Raw genomic sequence first — 18,417 nt, 5'->3', positions numbered from 1 at the left:
TACACATTCTACTACTCTACTCTATTCCACTACTCTTCCACTACTCTACTCTATTCCACTACTATCTTGCACTGTCTACTACTCTATTCCACTACTCTAAACCACTACTCTCTTACACATTCTACTACTCTACTCTATTCCACTTCTCTCTTACACTGTCTACTACTCTACTCTATTCCACTACTCTCTTACACTAATCTACTCTATACCAATGCTCTCTTACACTTTCTACTACTCTACTCTATTCCACTGCTCTCTTACACTGTCTACTACTCTACTATATTCCACTGCTCTATACCACTGCTCTCTTACACTGTATACTACTCTACTCTATTCCACTACTCTCTTACACTACTCTACTCTATTCCACTACTCTATACCACTACTCTTTTACACATTCTACTACTCTACTCTATACCACTGCTCTCTTACTGTCTACTACTCTACTCTATTCCACTACTCTATACCACTGCTCTCTTACACTGTATACTACTCTACTCTATTCCACTACTCTCTTACACTACTCTACTCTATTCCACTACTCTAATCTATTCCACTATTATCTTAAACTGTCTACTACTCTACTCTATTCCACTACTCTATACCACTACTCTCTTACACTTTCTACTACTCTACTTTATTCCACTACCCTCTTACTCTACTCTATTCCACTTCTCTCTTACACTGTCTACTATTCTACTCTATTCCACTTCTCTCTTACACTACTCTATTCTATAACACTACTCTCTTACACTTTCTACTGCTCTACTGTATTCCGCTACTCTTTTACACTACTCTATTCCACTTCTCTCTTACACTGTCTACTACTCTACTCTATTCCACTACTCTCTTACACTAATCTACTCTATACCACTACTCTCTTACTGTACTCTACTCTACACTACTCTATACCACTATTGTCTTACACTTTCTACTGCTCTACTCTATTCCACTTCTCTCTTACAAGGTCTACTACTCTACTGTATTCCACTTCTCTCTTACACTACTCTACTCTATACCAATGCTCTCTTACACTTTCTACTACTCTACTCTATTCCGCTACTCTCTTCTCTATATACCACTGCTCTCTTACACTGACAACTACTCTACTATTTTGCACTTCTCTCTTACACTGTCTACTACTCTATACCACTACTCTCTTACACTACTCTACTGTACTCTATACCACTACTCTCTACTCTACTCTATTCCACTTCTCTCTTGCACTGTCTATTCCACTTCTCTCTTACACTGTCTACTACTCTATACCACTACTCTCTTACACTACTCTACTCTATTCTATGCCACTACTCTCTACTCTACTCTATTCCACTTCTCTCTTACACTGTCTACTGCTCTATACCATTACTCTCTTACACTACTCTACTCTATACCACTACTCTCTTACACTTTCTACTACTCTATTGCACTACTCTCTTACACTACTCTACTCCACTACTCTCTTACACTACTCTATACCACTGCTCTCTTACACTGTCTACTACTCTACTCTATTCCACTACTCTCTTACACTACTCTATACCACTGTTCTCTTACACTAATAATCTACTCCATTCCACTACTCTCTTACACTACTCTATACCACTGCTCTCTTACACTTTCTACTACTCTACTCTATTCCACTACTCTCTTACACTACTTTACTCTATTCCACTACTATCTTACACTTTCTACTACTCTAATCTATTCCACTACTCTACACCACTGCTCTCTTACACTGTCTTCTACTCTACTATATTTTACTACTTTCCTACTCTACTCTACTGTATTCCACTACTTTCCTACACTACTCTACTCCAGTACTCTCTTACACAGCTCTACTACTCCATTCCATTGCTATCTTACAATTCTCTGCTACTCTACTGTATACTTCTGCACTCTATCCCTGCTCTACTAATCTATTATATTAGTATGTTCTGTTCTACTGTTCTACTACCCTGCACCCAGTGTGACTTATGTCCACCTTGGCTCATGTGGGCCAGCAGAACTTACGTCTGTGTGAAGGCATAATTTGTGCCTGCGGTGTTAGTAGGAAATCCATTTGCACTTAAACAATAAAGTAACCATTATCTGCAACCCCCCCACAGTTTACAATACATAAGCCCATATGGAGCTGAGGCAGGGAAGAACATGTGACTATTTTTGGAACGTATCTGGCGTGATCTTGCCTTGCGCATGTTACACAAATGAACAAGTACATCCGTGGCAGAGACATTCGCATTTCGGTTGCATCTACACTTACAGCTGGAGATGCAAAGTGCAAGAACGCTTGCTATGCAGATCTGGCCATAAGTGTCTAGTGTAGGGCAGGTGCAATTACTGATGATGACTTGTAGCAAGGAAGGCGCATATGCCACAGACATAACCGTGGGCACATCTGACGATGTGTAAAGGCTCTGCATATGTGTTAGGCATACGATGTGTAAAGGCTCTGCATATGTGTTAGGCATACGATGTGTACAGGCTCTGCATATGTGTTAGGCATACAATGTGTACAGGCTCTGCATACAGTCAGGTGCATAAATATTGGGACATTGACAGAATTTTCATATTTTGGCCTCTATTCACCACCACAATGGCTTTGAAATGAAACAAACAAGATGTGCTTTACCTGCAGACTTTCAGATTTAATTTGTAGGAATTACTACAGTTTCTATATGTGCCTCCCACTTTTTAAGGTGCCAAAAGTAATGGGACTATCAACTCAAAAGCTTTTTGGGATCTTTCCAACGCCATCCTGATTTTTTTTTTCTGTGGGATTTCACCGAAAAATTGTAAATTTCAAATGAAAAATAAAATTTAAAAAAAATAATTTTTAGATTTTTTTTTTCCTTTTATAGTCTATTTATAATGACCATCTCACAACATTGGCCATAGACTGCAGGGAGCTGGCTGGCTGAAAATGTTACAGGCACCCAGTGTTAAATAGATTTGTGAGACGTCGATGGAAAACGTGCTGGAGAGGGTTGTCAATATGTATTTGCCACTTCATGGTCACAGAAGAGGCTCAGATGCAGAAAATAAAGGACGTTTTTCATTTAATCATCGCCAGGGTGATGGTCCTGAAGAGGTGGTGGAACTCATCTACCCCGCCGTTTACTTTCCCCTCCCCCCCGCCATGCTAGTCTGATAGGCCAAAACAGCTTTTTGGGCTATGACAGTGTGAAATACATTTTAGATGCTTTGTTTTTAGCACTACTGCCATCAGCTGAGACTACAATGTTGTAGAACTTTTTTTTTCTTTTTAAGTGATCTATTATTAGTGTTGTTTTTCTGCCGTGCAACATACTAGTCTATGTCACGTGGATGCCCAATGTTTTTTGCAACCCCTGTGTATTACCTTCGCTTGATTCTTTCCTTACCTTTATACTGGTGTCTCTGAAATGAGACCTCTGAAGAAATTGAGTGCTTGATTCAGACCTGCTCATGAGCGCATAGCGCTCGCAAGCGGGTCGATGGTCGGGACCTGCGCACCTGTGAGCCCCGGAGCGAGTGAGAAATCGCTCGCTACAAGACGGGGTGGCTGTCGATGTTGGTTGACAGCTCGCCCCGTTTTTGTACGTAGGTCGGGGGGGTGGCTGCACAAACTGAGGCGTTCCCGAAGGAACGCCTGCCATTTGTGGGCGGCCCTACTGATATCACACGTGATGTCAGTAGTGAACTTCCTGCTCTATTAGAGCGTACCACAAGGGTCTTGTCGCAAGCCCGATGGTCGCGATAATCGCCGCCATCACCAGGCCACCCGCACAAGCTGGCAAATAGCGAGCGCCTCTGAATCAGGACCTGAGACTCCCTAGGCAGACAGTGAGTGGCTCTCTGTCTGTGGGACTTCTTTGCATGGACTTGGTGGAGGTGGAACTAGTCCTACCTACCATTAGAGGTGACAGAACTCAGTTTCACCCCGTTCCTGCCCACTTTAACCCCTGATCATCGCTTTTTGCAAAATATGACCCAGTGCTTATGACTTTAGCCAGGGGTAAAAGATCTGTGAAATGTTATAGTGCAGGATTAAAACTAAAGTAATTGGAATCTTGGTGGATCCTGCGAAATGAGATGTTATTCAATTCTCTCTTTGGGTCTGAATGCGAGGCGCACGCACTGGCGATGTCGCGCACAAGCTGCCGAAGTTTTATGTTAGCGATGGGAGATGCAGAACAAATTTGGATGCAGGGAGAGTGAATTTCAGTGCCCGTTCTTGGGACGTAATAGGAGCGGCAAGCCAGGCGCAGGTGTGTTGCTGTTAGCGGCTGCATCTAAAGACGCCGTATTGCTGACACAAGATGCCATGTTAAGACTGAGAAATTGCACCTGTCATAGGGCTGGTTCAAGTTTCAATGTTGCAACCGATGGTGATTTAAAGAAACATTAAGAGCTGTATTCAATGTGAGCAGAGCCGCGATACTTTTTTGCCTCCCCGGACTTTCCGCCTACTTTGCCTGTTTTGCAGGCAGAAAAGTATCGCGCGTGTGCCCACGTATCCCCATATTCCATTTGAAAGTACGCGAAAACGGGACCCGGTGAAACTTAAACAAGAGGAAAGTCCTGTCAGATTTGGAGAAATCAGCATCACACCCCCCAAAAGATGCTCTGACATGGGGGATCACTATGGTACCCCCCTATTTGGCTTGCTGAAGGTATTTGGTGCTTTTAAACGGGCTTAATAGCTGCTAAATTGCGTTTTTGTATAAGTGGTGCTGAATAGTATTAAGGAAAATTTTTAGCAATTTAAAAAATCGTGAAAAATCCACCTGCTGTAAGCCCCTGCAGTGTAAAAAAAGACCTGGGGTATACTTGGGGACCCGCCCAGAGTCCAGTTTGCTAGTTTTTAACTTTGTCCCCCAACATTTTTTTTTCGCCCCCAAATTCAAGGTGATTTTTTTGGGGTGTTCTTAACTCTTTTTTTACATTTTTTTTTTACACAGTTTACCTTTTGGGGGACTGTCTGAAGGCTGATGTGGGGGTTCCCACATCGTTGCACCCCAAAACCCTAATTCTGCACTTTTTTCCGCCTGCTATTCATAGGCCTATTCCGCCTATTACATTGCATTGACTTTCCGCCTAGGCGGAAAGTCGTCCAAATTGAATACGGAGTAGAATCAAAACAGGCGAAAATGACGTCATCGGTGAAAAGTTTCCGCCAAAAACACGCAAAAATGACTTTTCACCTCAAATTGAATACGGACCTAAGACGGATTAGCGCCGCTGCCAGTGGACGTCTCAGAAGAAAGAACATCAGTTGCGGCACTGTTATGCAGATGCAGAGGTGACTGCGGCAAAAGACGGTCGCGGCTGTGTCTGCGTGCACCTTAGAATCAGCCCATTTACCTGTATAATTATATACACCACTATCCAGGTAAGTCACATATGTCTGTAGACACATACGAGCCCCACCATCCTACAAAGACAAGACACAAGAGCTTCCAGAGAGACTTTTCTTCTGTTAAATGACAAAGGCACAAATATTGTGCAAGATGTAGCATTCCATTGGCTGCGGAGGCACCATCTATAATGTGCGGGAGTGAATTCATCTACTCATAGCTTGGAAGACATCCATCCATCTATCTTCACCAGGCATGTCAAACATGAGGCCCGCAGGCTGCATGCGGCCCGAATGAACATTTTATGCGGTCCAAGGGTGTGGGCTCACACCCTTGGACATATATAATATGCAGCCCACACCCGTCAGCTCAGATCAGGGCAGTGTTTACTTTGTTTAAAGCTGGCAACGCTGGTTTCTGAAGCGATCAGAAGCCTCTGATTGCTTCAGAGGCCAGCGTTCCCAGTGATACAGTCTGTGGGTGACGTCATGACGTCACCCACATGCCCTGCAATGAGAGGAGCCTGTGCCTGCCGCTCTGGATCTAATTAGATCCCGTCAGCGGCAGCGTCTACGCGGGATGGCGGGAGTGATGATGGCGTGGACTGGAGTGGTGCCCAGCGGCCATCATGAAGGAAGGTAAGTACTGCACAGGAGAGTGGGGCCTGTTCTATACTGGGAGGGGGCACAGCATAAGGGGCAATACTCGGGGCACAACATAAGGGGCTCTGCATAAGGGGCATTACTGGGGGCTCTGCATAAGGGGCACTACTAATGGGCATTACTGGGGGCTCTGCTTAAGGGGCATTACTGGGGACACAACGTAAGGGGCACTACTAAGGACATTACTGGGGGCTCTGCATAAGGGGCATTACTGGGGGCACAACATAAGGGGCATTACTGGGGCACTGCATAAGGTGCACTTATAGGGGCATTACTGGGGCACTGCATAAGGTGCACTTCTAGGGGCATTACTGGGGGCTCTGGATAAGGGGCATTACTGGGGTTCTGCATAAGGGGTATTACTGGGGCACAACATACGGGGCATTACTGGGGGCACTGCATAATGTGCACTTCTAGGAGCATTACTGGGGGCTCGGCATAAGGGGCATTACTGGGGGCATAACATAAGGGGCATTACTGGGGGCACAACATAAGGTGCACTTCTAGGGGCATTACTGGGGGCTCTGCATAAGGGGCATTACTGGGGTTCTGCATAAGGGGTATTACTGGGGGCACAACATACGGGGCATTACTGGGGGCACTGCATAATGTGCACTTCTAGGAGCATTACTGGGGCACTGCATAAGGGGCATATTGGGGCTATGCATAAGGGGCATTACTGGGGGCACAATATAAGGGGCATTACTGAGGGCTCTGCATAAGGGGCATTACTTGGGGCACAATATAAGGGGCATTACTGGGGGCACTGCATAATGTGCACTTCTAGGGGCATTACTGGGGCACTGCATAAGGGGCATACTGGGGCTATGCATAAGGGGCATTACTGGGGGCACAATATAAGGGGCATTACTGAGGGCTCTACATAAGGGGCATTACTGGGGGCACTGCATAAGGGGACATTACTGGAGGCACAATATAAGGGGCATTACTGGGGCACTGTATAATGGGCACTACTAGGGGGCATTGCATAAGGGGCTCTAATACAGGGGGCATTGCATAAGGGGCTCTAATACAGGGGGCACTGCATTGGTTTTTATTAATAATAAATCTTTGAAAATGGCGTATAAGACTTTTCTTTTGTTGCGGCCCACACACTCTTAAGCTGGCCACACACTAGACCAACTTACATCCAACCAGCCAACTAGTTGATTGGTTGGAATGAAAATCTGGTAAGGTACAGTATGAAAGCAAATGACAATCAGCAATTTGCTCAGAAACGCCGGAAAATGGACAAAACCTGTTGTTTGAACAAATTGTTTAGATCAAACATTTAACAAACTTGTCTGACCGACCATTTTCATCTGTTTTCTGGCATTTAGGAGCAAATTGCTGATCATCAGTTACTCCGATACGTTACCAGATTTTCCTTCCAACCAATCAACTAGTTGGCTGGTTGGATGTAAGTTGGTCTAGTGTGTGGCCAGCTTTAGGCCTTGAATATTCGGCTCGGGTGGTATTTTGAGTCTGACATGCCTGATCTACAGCAACAAACTTGAACTTTCAAAACTTTGTGACAAGAGATACAATGGGGAAGATAATGGGGGCGATGTATATGAACCTTCTAATAAGGACAAATGGAGAAACTGCATAATAGCAACCAATCAGCTTCTGGCTACCAATTTATAGAATGTATTTGATAAATGATAGCCAGAAACTAACTGGTTGCCATGGCTAACTTCACCAGTTGTCCTTGTTATAATGTTTGATACATCTCCCCCTGATATTAGTGGTCTTTACTCAGTAAGGGCTCTATTTATTAACATTATTTTTACTAAAATAAAGTGAAAAAGGGTGTTTTCACACCCTTTTCACATTATTTTAGTTTCACCTGTAGTTACTATAGGGCAATTGGAGTAGAATTAGTAAAATTCTACTCCAACCCCTAATTATCACTTATTTTTAGTAAAGCAGATCGCATTTCCCATAATTGTAATGGGAAATGTGATCCGACCATAGTTACTAAAAATAAATTGTAAAAAAATACCGGGGGAAGCCCTGTGATAATAACGCCACCTGGAGGTGGCGTTATCCAGGGTCTCCCCCGGTTACCGGGCTCCCACTCTGCTCTAACGGGGAGAGCAGAGCCGGGAGCCGGTACCAGTAATCAGCTATGTGGTCTAAATAGACCGCAAGCTGATTGCTGTAAAAAAAAAAAAAAAATGAAACATTTTTTTTTTTACTTACCTGAATCCAGGGACCGGTGATCGGGCCTCCGGTGATGGCTCCTCTCCGGTCAGCTGGTCTCCCACAGTGCACTGCTGCCCGGTCATCAGGTGATCGGACCCTAGTGCAGTATGGGAGATGACCTGATCGGGAAGCCCGGAGAAGATCACCGGAGGCCAGGAGGATGCAGGTAAGTGTAATGAAGGGAGGGGGGGGTCGCGGGGGGGGAGGGGGGGTCGCGGGGGTCCACGATTGCGGGGAGCGGGGCTTAGCACCAGGGGGCTGGGCTTAGCGTCGGTGGGGGGTAGCAGCGACTAGAGTGCGGGTGGGATCCGCAGGGACAGAGCTTTATCGCAAGCTCTGTCCCTGCAAGGGATTTATAGTAAATCCCTGAGATATTGCCTGAATTCGCAATGCGAATTCACTCGGTAATATCACACTACAATCCGCATTCAATATTCGGATTGTAGTAAATAGAGCCCTTAGAATTGGATTTCAATTCATACAATGCAAATTCATGTACAGTATGTACAGTACACTGCGCCTCACACAACTACACACAACTACACACCCACTATGAAATGATGGAGTCAGCTGTATTTTAAATTAAATTAGAGATGAGCGGTTCTGTTCTACTCGGTTCTTTTTGCCAAATTAGCGCAGTTTCGGATTTATCATGTGAGAGCAGGATAGCCAAAAAGATGCCGTGTTTCAGATCCGAACCTAACTGAGTAAAACCGAGCTGCTCTACTCTAATCTAAAGCAAAACATTTATTAAGCACTGTTGAAGGTTTATGCTGATTCCATATTATAAACAATAGCAGACAATCCGCAAAAAAAGACACAAAAGCAATTGTGTCCAATTAAATGGTCATCACGACACAACTGTAATAATCATGTGTTACAAATACACGGCTATAATGAGGCGCCTAATACAAGTGATTGCGCACACACAGTAGAATGGATGGGCCAGTTACTGTACAAGGATCAAAGGCTTTTAAAATAAAAAAATGGAAAAGTTTTAGTTTTGGATTTTTTTTTTTTTTTGCTTTTCTTCCAGGCGAGATATTGGAGTGGATAAAGTGTGCTCCAAAACTTCTCCAGCCTCCCTGGGAAGAACTTATCTCCGCTGTAAAAGGACTTGAAACAGCACTTATAATTATGGCGATTCCCGAGACTAGCTGTCAGGTTACTAGGAAAGAACAATATATATGGCTAAACCTGGGGTATAAATGAAACATTTGAAGATAATACGCTTAGTAAAAGGAATATATAATGAAATCTATGAAGGCCAGGGGCTTACTTCTTCAGAACAGCAATTTACAACCAATGTGTTCCACACAATAGGTTATACATCCATAATGGAATAAACAAAATAAAGGTTTAAAAGGTTTCATGAAAATCTGATTCTTTCTGAAGCAAATCACCCTTCTGTGTTATTATTTGCAACAAACATAGGGGCGTATTTGCCAATTATCGGCACTTGGTCCTTATATTTGTAATTTCTTATCGCCACATATCGCAGCAATACAAAATTAAGTATCACCCAAATGCACCATTACTAAATAACTATTGACAGGAGTGCGGAAGAAGTAAAGTGATCACTAAGGCAATCGCTTTTCTTCCGGGTTCGGACCCCAGTCGCGCCAGTCCGCTGACTGTGCACGTACTAGTGGAGAATGCGGAGAGTGCCAACGATTCCTCACCCGGGAATTTTTCAATGTGTAACACATAGGGGCATATTTAATTGGGCGCGCCCTTTAGCGAGGAAATAACCTTGCGCCCCTTGCGCCCAATTTTGTTTTACCGTGGGTATGCACGCTCCCGATACCCGCGGTATCCAATTTTTAAATAATGGTCGCTGGGTTTTCACAGCTGAAAACCCTGCGCCGTGCAAAAAAAATTGAAAATTACACTTACCTGCCTGGGGGTCTCTGAGGCTCTCGTTGGCCTCCCCTCCATCTTCACACTTGGGAGGGGGCTGCTGGGAGTCCCAGGGGCTGCTGGGAGGCTCCAGGGAGGCACAAAGGCTGCTGGGAGATGTAGTTCTCCCAGCGCCCATTACGGGACACACACACACCGGGGGTCACACACACACACACACACACACACACACACTCTCTCATACACACTCACACACACACTGACATACCGCTGCTGCAGGAGTCCGGATCCCGACACTGGATGCAGAAGACAGCACTTCAGAAGGTGAGCATTATTGACTAAATAAGCTCATTGAAAACTTCCAATTGCTTAATTAGTCATTAAGAGGGGGGCCGCCGGGGTACCAGAGGATTTCTTGATCATTTTTCCTAAAATTGTGGATTTTAGGAAAGATTGGTCGTGCTATGGAGGTTGCGAATAAAACAAAAACTCCTGGCGCTCAGAATAGGAAAAAACCTCACAGGTGCGGGATTATTGCTATTCTCACCCCCCATTGAATATGCCCCATAGGCTGCAATGGATAACACGATCAAAAGATGCCATTAGCATTCGGGGACAAGCTCCCGAATGGTCAATTTCACACTTTAGCAACCCCCAAATAAACCTGGAGGGACTGTAGCAAATATTGGAGGTACCTGCTGTAGTCCCCGAATTCTTAAATGGGGGGATTTCCCAAAATGTGCTCCCAAGACCCCTACTCTCTGGGGGAAAAACTGCTGTAGTCAACATGAATCACATCTATCTTCATTTCAAAAAGCTCAACTACAGATATGTCCTCATTACACCTAGCCTCAATATACCATCCGGCGCGAGGCACTTGGCGCTGGGGAGCTGGCCCGAGCGGTGACCAGAAACAGACTCATTCGCTTACAGAAGTCTCATGAAGCGGTTTTGTCGCATCGCGTTGCAACTAAGCTGCACATTTGGGTGGAAAAGACGGGACAACGACGCTCAGTGCAAGCCAAGTTGCACGGGACCTGGCGCGCCCAGAAAGGCTGTCTGCGGGAATAGTGTATGAGGAGGACACATCTGTTCTATCATATATATATTGTTTGAAAATTTAAATTGCAAAGGATCTATAAGTAAAATAATTTGCTGAACCCCTTTTGGACATTCTGCACTTTCCTCGACATTTCCAGACGCAGTGTGTGCGCCCAGCGGCGTCACTTACTTTGGTGACACCAGGTACGGCGGGTAGGACTCCTCTTATGCGCCTTTGGTGTCCGCACGCAAGGGGGCATGGCCTTGCTCTGCGAAGCCACGTCCCCCTTATGTGTGCCGATCTTGGGGGGCTTACCCAGCACTCCGGCAGCTGCTGGGGGCAGCCCAAAGCCTCTCCCCTGCCTCTCTCTGCGTGGTGACTCCTTCCGTCGGGGTGACACCAAAATAGCAGAGCAGCTTTGCTATTTCGGTGTCACCCGGCTGCGGCCCGCACCCCCCCTAGTGACGCCAGTGTGTGCACAGCGCAGGCCAAGCAGAGGCTGCTGTAACAGCTGAACGTTCTGTCTCAAATTGATAAAGAATTAACGTCAGAGCGCTGTAACATAATAATGACTTAGTGGTCTGGCTGTTCTGTCTGCTGAAAATTTTCAGATTGTTCTTTAAATACAATCAATGGTTTTGCTAATGAAATGGCTTCTAAAAAAAGAAGATCTGAACTGTCTGACATTTGTTTAGTCGATGGACAGACGGTCTTCCCACAATCTCCTAATGACTGATTACCAGAAGCTCCTATATTTCACTCTCTGTCTATTGCTTCACATTTTGCAGTTTAATAAATTGAGGTTCGTCACTAAACAAAGTTTCTGTTCATTCTCATGTTATCAATAGGTCAACTGTGCCCATAATATATCCCCGGTATATTCTAGGAAACAAAGGGGCCTGATTCAGAGCCGGACGCAATTAGCGCTCGCTCATCCAAAAAATAGGGGTGGCTATTCAAATGAACCGTTCGCTCTTTGCGGTCTGTTCACGCCTCTAGGTCTGAACGAGCGAACAAAACTTGCGGTCGTTTTTTGGATAAATACACCCCCTGGCTGCTCGCATCCTACGTCATGTCCGCTATTTATTAGATGAATCGAGTACATCGACCAGCGTATGAACTGCTCGCTATTCTTGTGGTTGGTTTTTGCTACCACAATCTTGCGAGCAGTTCTGGCTATAAAATAACCCAGTGACTTGGTCAATGACGCTGCTGTTTTAATTATGCACACCCATAAAACGCCCGTTTTGACCTTTAAGCACGCCTGCGTTCGGATCTCGACTCCCCGTTTTCAAGCACCTTCCCCTGTTACCACCCACATACGCCTCTTTCTGTCACTCAATATAGCAGGCATTCGCTATTTAGCGAACAAACGATTTTCGGCCGCACTGACTGGTTCGCGCATGCGTATTACGATCCGTATGCAAGCGCAGTTGGGCAAACATCGCTCGGAGCGAATGAGCGGCCGCTTACGAGCGGCTCTGAATCAGGCCCAAAGAGCGATCTCTCTGGTGCAAATGGACTAGAGAACCAAAATGACCCAAATAAAATAGGGTCCCTAGATGTACCTCTTCGAGCTGTGAGCAAATATAGGGGGTCATTCAGACCCACTCACGAGCGGCAGTACGCTCGCAAGTGGGTCGATGTTCCCCACTGCGCATGCGCACGATGGAGGGAGCTCCGTCGTGCGCATGCGCGAGACCCGGCGAGCGAAGGACTTTCCTTCGCTCGGAGTGTCTCATCAAAGGGGGCGTGCTGTCGATGGTGACTGACAGCACGCCCCCTTTGGTGGGCGTGCCGGGGGCGTGCCTGCCAGACGGAGGCGTTCCCAAGGGAACGCCTACCATCTGAAGCCGGCCCCACTGACATCACTAGTGATGTCAGTGGGAGTGATTTTGGCTCTGATAGAGCCAATATCACTCCTGGCCTTGCGGTTGGGAAACCCAACCGCAGGCTTTCACTCGCAGTTCCGTGATGATGACCATCGCGACCATCTTTTTGCACGCTCGTATATGCTGTGGGTGGTGACCCACAGCTATACGAGCGTCCAGGAGGACGCTCCATTTTAATGGAGGTGGGCCCTGATTCAGAGCGAGCGCTCTGGTCAGAGCGTCCGGCTCTGAATCAGGGCCATAATGCACAGTGGGCCTGATTCAGACCGGGACGCTATTTGCGGGCGGTCGTTCAAAACAAGGGGCCGGCTATTTAAATTGTGTGCTCGCTCATTGCGGATTGTTGACGCCTTTATGTCTGAGCGAGCGAACGAAAAATGCGCTCACTATTTTGTAAAGACGCCCCTTTGCCGTTTGCATCACACATCATCTCCGGTATTTATTTGATTAATCGGGTACATCGAAAGGCATCTGAACTGCTCGCAGTGCTTGTGGTAGGTTTTTCCTACCGCAATCACTGCGAGCAGTTCAGGCTGGTCGATGACGCTCCTTTACTAATTATGCACTCCCATTAAACGCCCTTTTTACCGTTTGGCACGCCTGCGTTCGGATCTCCACTCCCCTGTTTTCAAGCACCTTCCCCTGTTACCACCCACAAACGGTACATTCTGTCAATCAAATTAGCAGCCCCTCGCTGTTTTGCGAGCGCTCGATTTACGACCGCAATAACTGGTTTGTGCATGCGTATTACGACGACCCATACGCATGTGCAGTTGTGCGAACATCGCTCAGAGCGAACGAGCAGCCGCTTACGAGTGGCTCTGAATCAGGCCCTGTGTCTTCTTTCTCTTACTGGTCCTGGGCAAATTCCAGATGATGTCATAACTTGCACCCAATGACATCACTAAGCCACACGCCAAGATTTTGTGTTGTGAATAGGCAATTCTCATCAAGACTGACAGGAGTCCTAAGGGAGCATTATAATTGATTGTGGGGAAAGAGGACTTTAAAGCCCGGTCAAGGGTCTCATTCAGACCCGGTCGCAAGCGCTGATGCGCTTGCAACCGGGTCGGTGGTCCACACAGAGCATGCGCACGACGGAGCAGGCTCCGTCATGCGCATGCACGAGACCCGACTAGCGACGGGCGCTCCGTCGCTAGGGGTTTTGTAGCAGACGGGGCGAGCTGTCGATGTTGAGTGACAGCTCGCCCCGTTTGCTGGGCGGGCCGAGGGCGTGCCCGGCCAAATGGAGGCGTTCCAGTCGGAACGCTTGCCGTTTGGAGGCGGCCCCACTGACATCATTGATGATGTCAGTGGGGAACTTCCTGCTCAAACAGAGCAGGAAGTTCCCTGGGGCTTATGAGTGCCCAGACCCAACCTTAGGGTCGGTCATAAGCCCCGCGACCATCACCCTGTTCGCAAGCTAAGCTGTGGGTGGTAACCCACAGCTTAGCTTGCGAGCTGGAGGTAGCACTTCAAAACAAGAAGTGCCCGCCCTCATTCAGAGTGAGCGCTCACTTCTTGTGATCGACTCTGAATGAGGGCCAAAGAGTCTAAAAGACAACTCCTATGCCAAGAATATTTTATACATTTATCAATTAATATTTGCATGAGATAAAATCAAAATAAATACTGAAACATTAAATGGAAATAGCTGTTTTATAAAAATGTCATCATGTTACTTTTAATTTCATGCAGGAAGGTGAAGTAATCTGGGGTAAGATGTACCAAGCCTTGGGGCCAAATGCAATAGGGTGAGAGCTTAGAAAATGTGAGAGTTTAGCAGTAGACCCTCACACCTTTTAAACTCAGCCAATGCAATAAAGGGCCTGATTCAGCAAGGATCGCTATTGCGATTACGCATGCAATCGGCTGATTGTTGCGTTCTTTGCATGCTTATGCATGACAGTGCGCGTGTGCGAAGACTCCACTGCAATCGGGACTGCGCGTGACTACGCAGACCCATTGCAGAGTGATTGACAGGAAGTACCGTTTGGGGGTTATGAATGGGGGGTGGTCATCGAAACGCAGGCGTGCCAGTGCGTTTGAACGCCGTTGCAGGGGCGTGCATAAATTATCCACTGCGATGCCATATGCAGCTTGGGCTTCCACTGCGTGCGATGAGGTTAGCAATTCCTAAGTGAGGTAACAGCTTGTGCAAGTGTGCGTGAGGCTGCAATGGTACTCCATGTTACTGATGGTTTTGCAGTCTTCCTAAGTAGTACAGATGTGTGTAAGGTAAGGGGGGCGTCCTTATGTTAGACTCTGTATGGCATTGCAATCATTAGCATATCTTCGCAGTCAGACTGCGTGCGTGATCGTTATTGTGATTGCAATAACAATCCTTGCTAAATCAGAGTCCGAAAACATGCAAACCCCCATGTTTTTAGACTCAAAAAACTCTCACGATTTAAACTCTCATCCAGATGTTTTCCCATTTTGAAAGTGGAGAGAGATAAAGTGCCAACCAAACAGCTCCTAACTGTCATGTACAGCTTGTTTTTGAAAACTGACAGTTAGGAACTGATTGGTTTGTACTTTGGCCCTGAATCAGGGCCCACCTCCATTGATATGGAGCGTCCTCCTGGATGCTCGTATAGCTGTGGGTCACCACCCACAGCATATACGAGCGTGCAAAATGATGGTCGCGATGGTCTTGACCATCGCGACCATCTGAACTGCGAGTAAAAGCCTGCGGTTGGGTTTTTCAACCGCAAGGCCAGGAGTGATTTTGGCTCTATCAGAGCCAAAATCACTCCCACTGACATCACTAGTGATGTCAGTGGGGCCGGCTTCAAACGGTAGGCGTTCCCTTGGGTACGCCTCCGTCTGGCAGCCACCCCCCCGGCACGCCCACCAAAGGGGGAGTGCTGTCAGTCACCATCGACAGCACACCCCCTTTGATGAGACACTCTGAGCGAAGGAAAGTCCTTCGCTCGTCGGGTCTCGCGCATGCGCATGACGGAGCTCCCTCCGTCGTGCGCATGCGCAGTGGGGACCATCGACCCACTTGCGAGCGGACAGCCGCTCGCGAGTGGGTCTGAATGACCCCCTTTATCTCTTTAGCCACTTTATATATCTCCAAGGCTTAGTACAGATATGCCCAGCTATATCCTTGCCGCTGGCGAGGCAAATAGCGCCACACATAGCACCCGTGAGTGGATCCGCGCTCTGCGTAAGCGTATGCTCCTCCATAGGAACGCATGGTGCGATCGCAGTGCACACCATAGTGTACCATAGCATATGCAGACGTGGGGAATCGCATGGCGCGATGCGTGCGCATGTTTGTGGGGCGATCAGCCACAATGTAACTGGACGCATCTGTACATCTCCCCCTGGTTCTCAATAAACAGTGCTCTTCTGCTTATCCAATCTCCTCGCTCATCTGGGCTTACCCCTGACCTCATTCGCTGTCATTTCTTCTCTTAAACCTCCTTCCTAAGTATTCCTTGTTTAGTGTTAGTAATTCACATAATGAGCCTGGGGAAATGGAAAAACTGGTCCTCTTCTTCTTAGAGTTGAGAACCTTTAAAAGTGGTTATTGAGTTGTTTTCTTTCTGATAAGTATAGCTTTAGTTTTCCCCGTGTTTCCATCTGAGCATCTCCGAAGAGAAATATTCAATGCATTTATTTTCCAGCGTCTTTGAGAAACAAATGTAAACTTAGGCCCTCATTCAGAGCCACTCGCAAACAGCAGTACGCTCGTTGCGTTCCGATGTTGACTAACCGCGCATGCGTCGGTGTAACACTGCGCATGTGCGTACGGCAGATTGCGAGTTTTTTTGGTCTCGTTCGTCAAATAGCGTACAGGAAGTGACATGTCAAATGTGATTGACAGAACAGGGCGTTTTTGGGTGTTGACGGGGGTGGAGATGGAAAAACGCAGGCGTGGCGAGGCGTTTTTGGGGCGTACATACATTAACAGATGCGAGCGTAAAATGTGTTCGGACCGACTCATACGTCACTGGATGATCCTCTTTCCCTTCAAAATGCTCGCACAGCTTAGGGTCTGGATTACTCGACCACATTGGCGATGGCCTTCTCCTCCGTCCCGGGACTCCACGATGTTGTTGCGATTAATCGCGGGTGGTCTGAACAGCAATTAGTGTTGGATTGAAAACCGGCTTGGTATGTGTTTTGAAATCAGTTTTTTGGGATAGCACAAAACCATACGCAGGTGGAAATCAGAGCTGCTAATGTCAGGATGACACAATCAATTTGCATTCATTTGTGGGGGTTTATTTTGGCCTCAATTTGGTGGTTAGGGCCTATTGTAACAATAATTTCATCATGTTTTAATTTTCTCACCTTTTTATTTTTGCCTGTTGAATTTGCCTCGTTATGTGAATTTTTAAACGTTCCTTAAAGAGCCCTTTTTTAAAAAAAATTTATTTTTTTTTTTGCAAGTTTTTGCCTTTTGGGCCAGGATTAAATGTAACCCATTTGTACAATAATGTCACAATACAATGTCAGATTTTTGGCGTCAATTTATTGGTCAAACCAAAACTAAATTAATAAAAAATTTGGGGACATCTTTTTTTGCCAAAGATCAGTCCCAAAATCAAACAAATTGGCCCAACATAACTGTAGACATAAACGTACAACAAAAAATTAAAAACATTTCACAAGAAAGGAGAGGGAAGTTTTGATCAGAAAGGAATATGAGCCAAGCACAGAAGGAGTGTGGGAAAAGTCGCCATTGCTGTCACCGTTTTTTCACCCGTTTGGATGGGGGAGGGAGGGCGCCAGACCGGGTCCGGGATGTCATCGGGCTGGCCTGTCCAGAGGCAGATGTTGTGGCCTCTGGACTAGGCACAGGGCTAGGCACATTTGGAGGATTGGCTGATGTTGTGCCAGAGGTGGAGGATCCTGATGTTCCGGCAGGAAGGGAGGTCGGCTCCACCATGTGCTGGCGAATGAGCTGCTCCAGGGCATTGGCGATGCGGATGTTGGCCCTGGTATTTTCCGCCAGGGCCTGACCAATGGTCACGTTGGCCGCAGCATTTTGCTCCAGGGCCTCAGCCACCCGTAGCAGACTGGCGTCCATCCTCTGCAGAATCTCCGTATGGAAATCCGATTTGAAATTGAGTTCTGTGAGGAGGGACACTGCCTGCGAGGGGGATTGCCCTGGACTGGCTTCTGCAGGGTCCTCAGCCGGATGTACTGGTTCCTCCCCTGCCGAGCCAGCAGAAATTCGGCGGCCAAGGCTCCCCTCTGGAGCAGACTCATCCGCCTGTGTCTCTGTTAGGAAAAATGAGAAAAGACTCACATTAGAATCTACATATTGGCCCACTAACATTTCAGAGTTGGTGACATCAAAAGATTTACCTGGGACAACATGAGGAGCCGCAAAGTCTGGCATGTCCGTATCCATGTTGGACACGCCAAACACCTCCACAGGCTGAACACACCCC

Source organism: Taudactylus pleione, unplaced genomic scaffold (assembly GCF_031769625.1).
Source record: "Taudactylus pleione unplaced genomic scaffold, aTauple2 ptg000219l, whole genome shotgun sequence".
In the NCBI taxonomy this organism is placed as follows: Eukaryota; Metazoa; Chordata; class Amphibia; order Anura; family Myobatrachidae; genus Taudactylus; species Taudactylus pleione.
The sequence above is the reverse complement of the archived record's forward strand: the minus strand, read 5'-3'. Positions refer to the sequence as shown.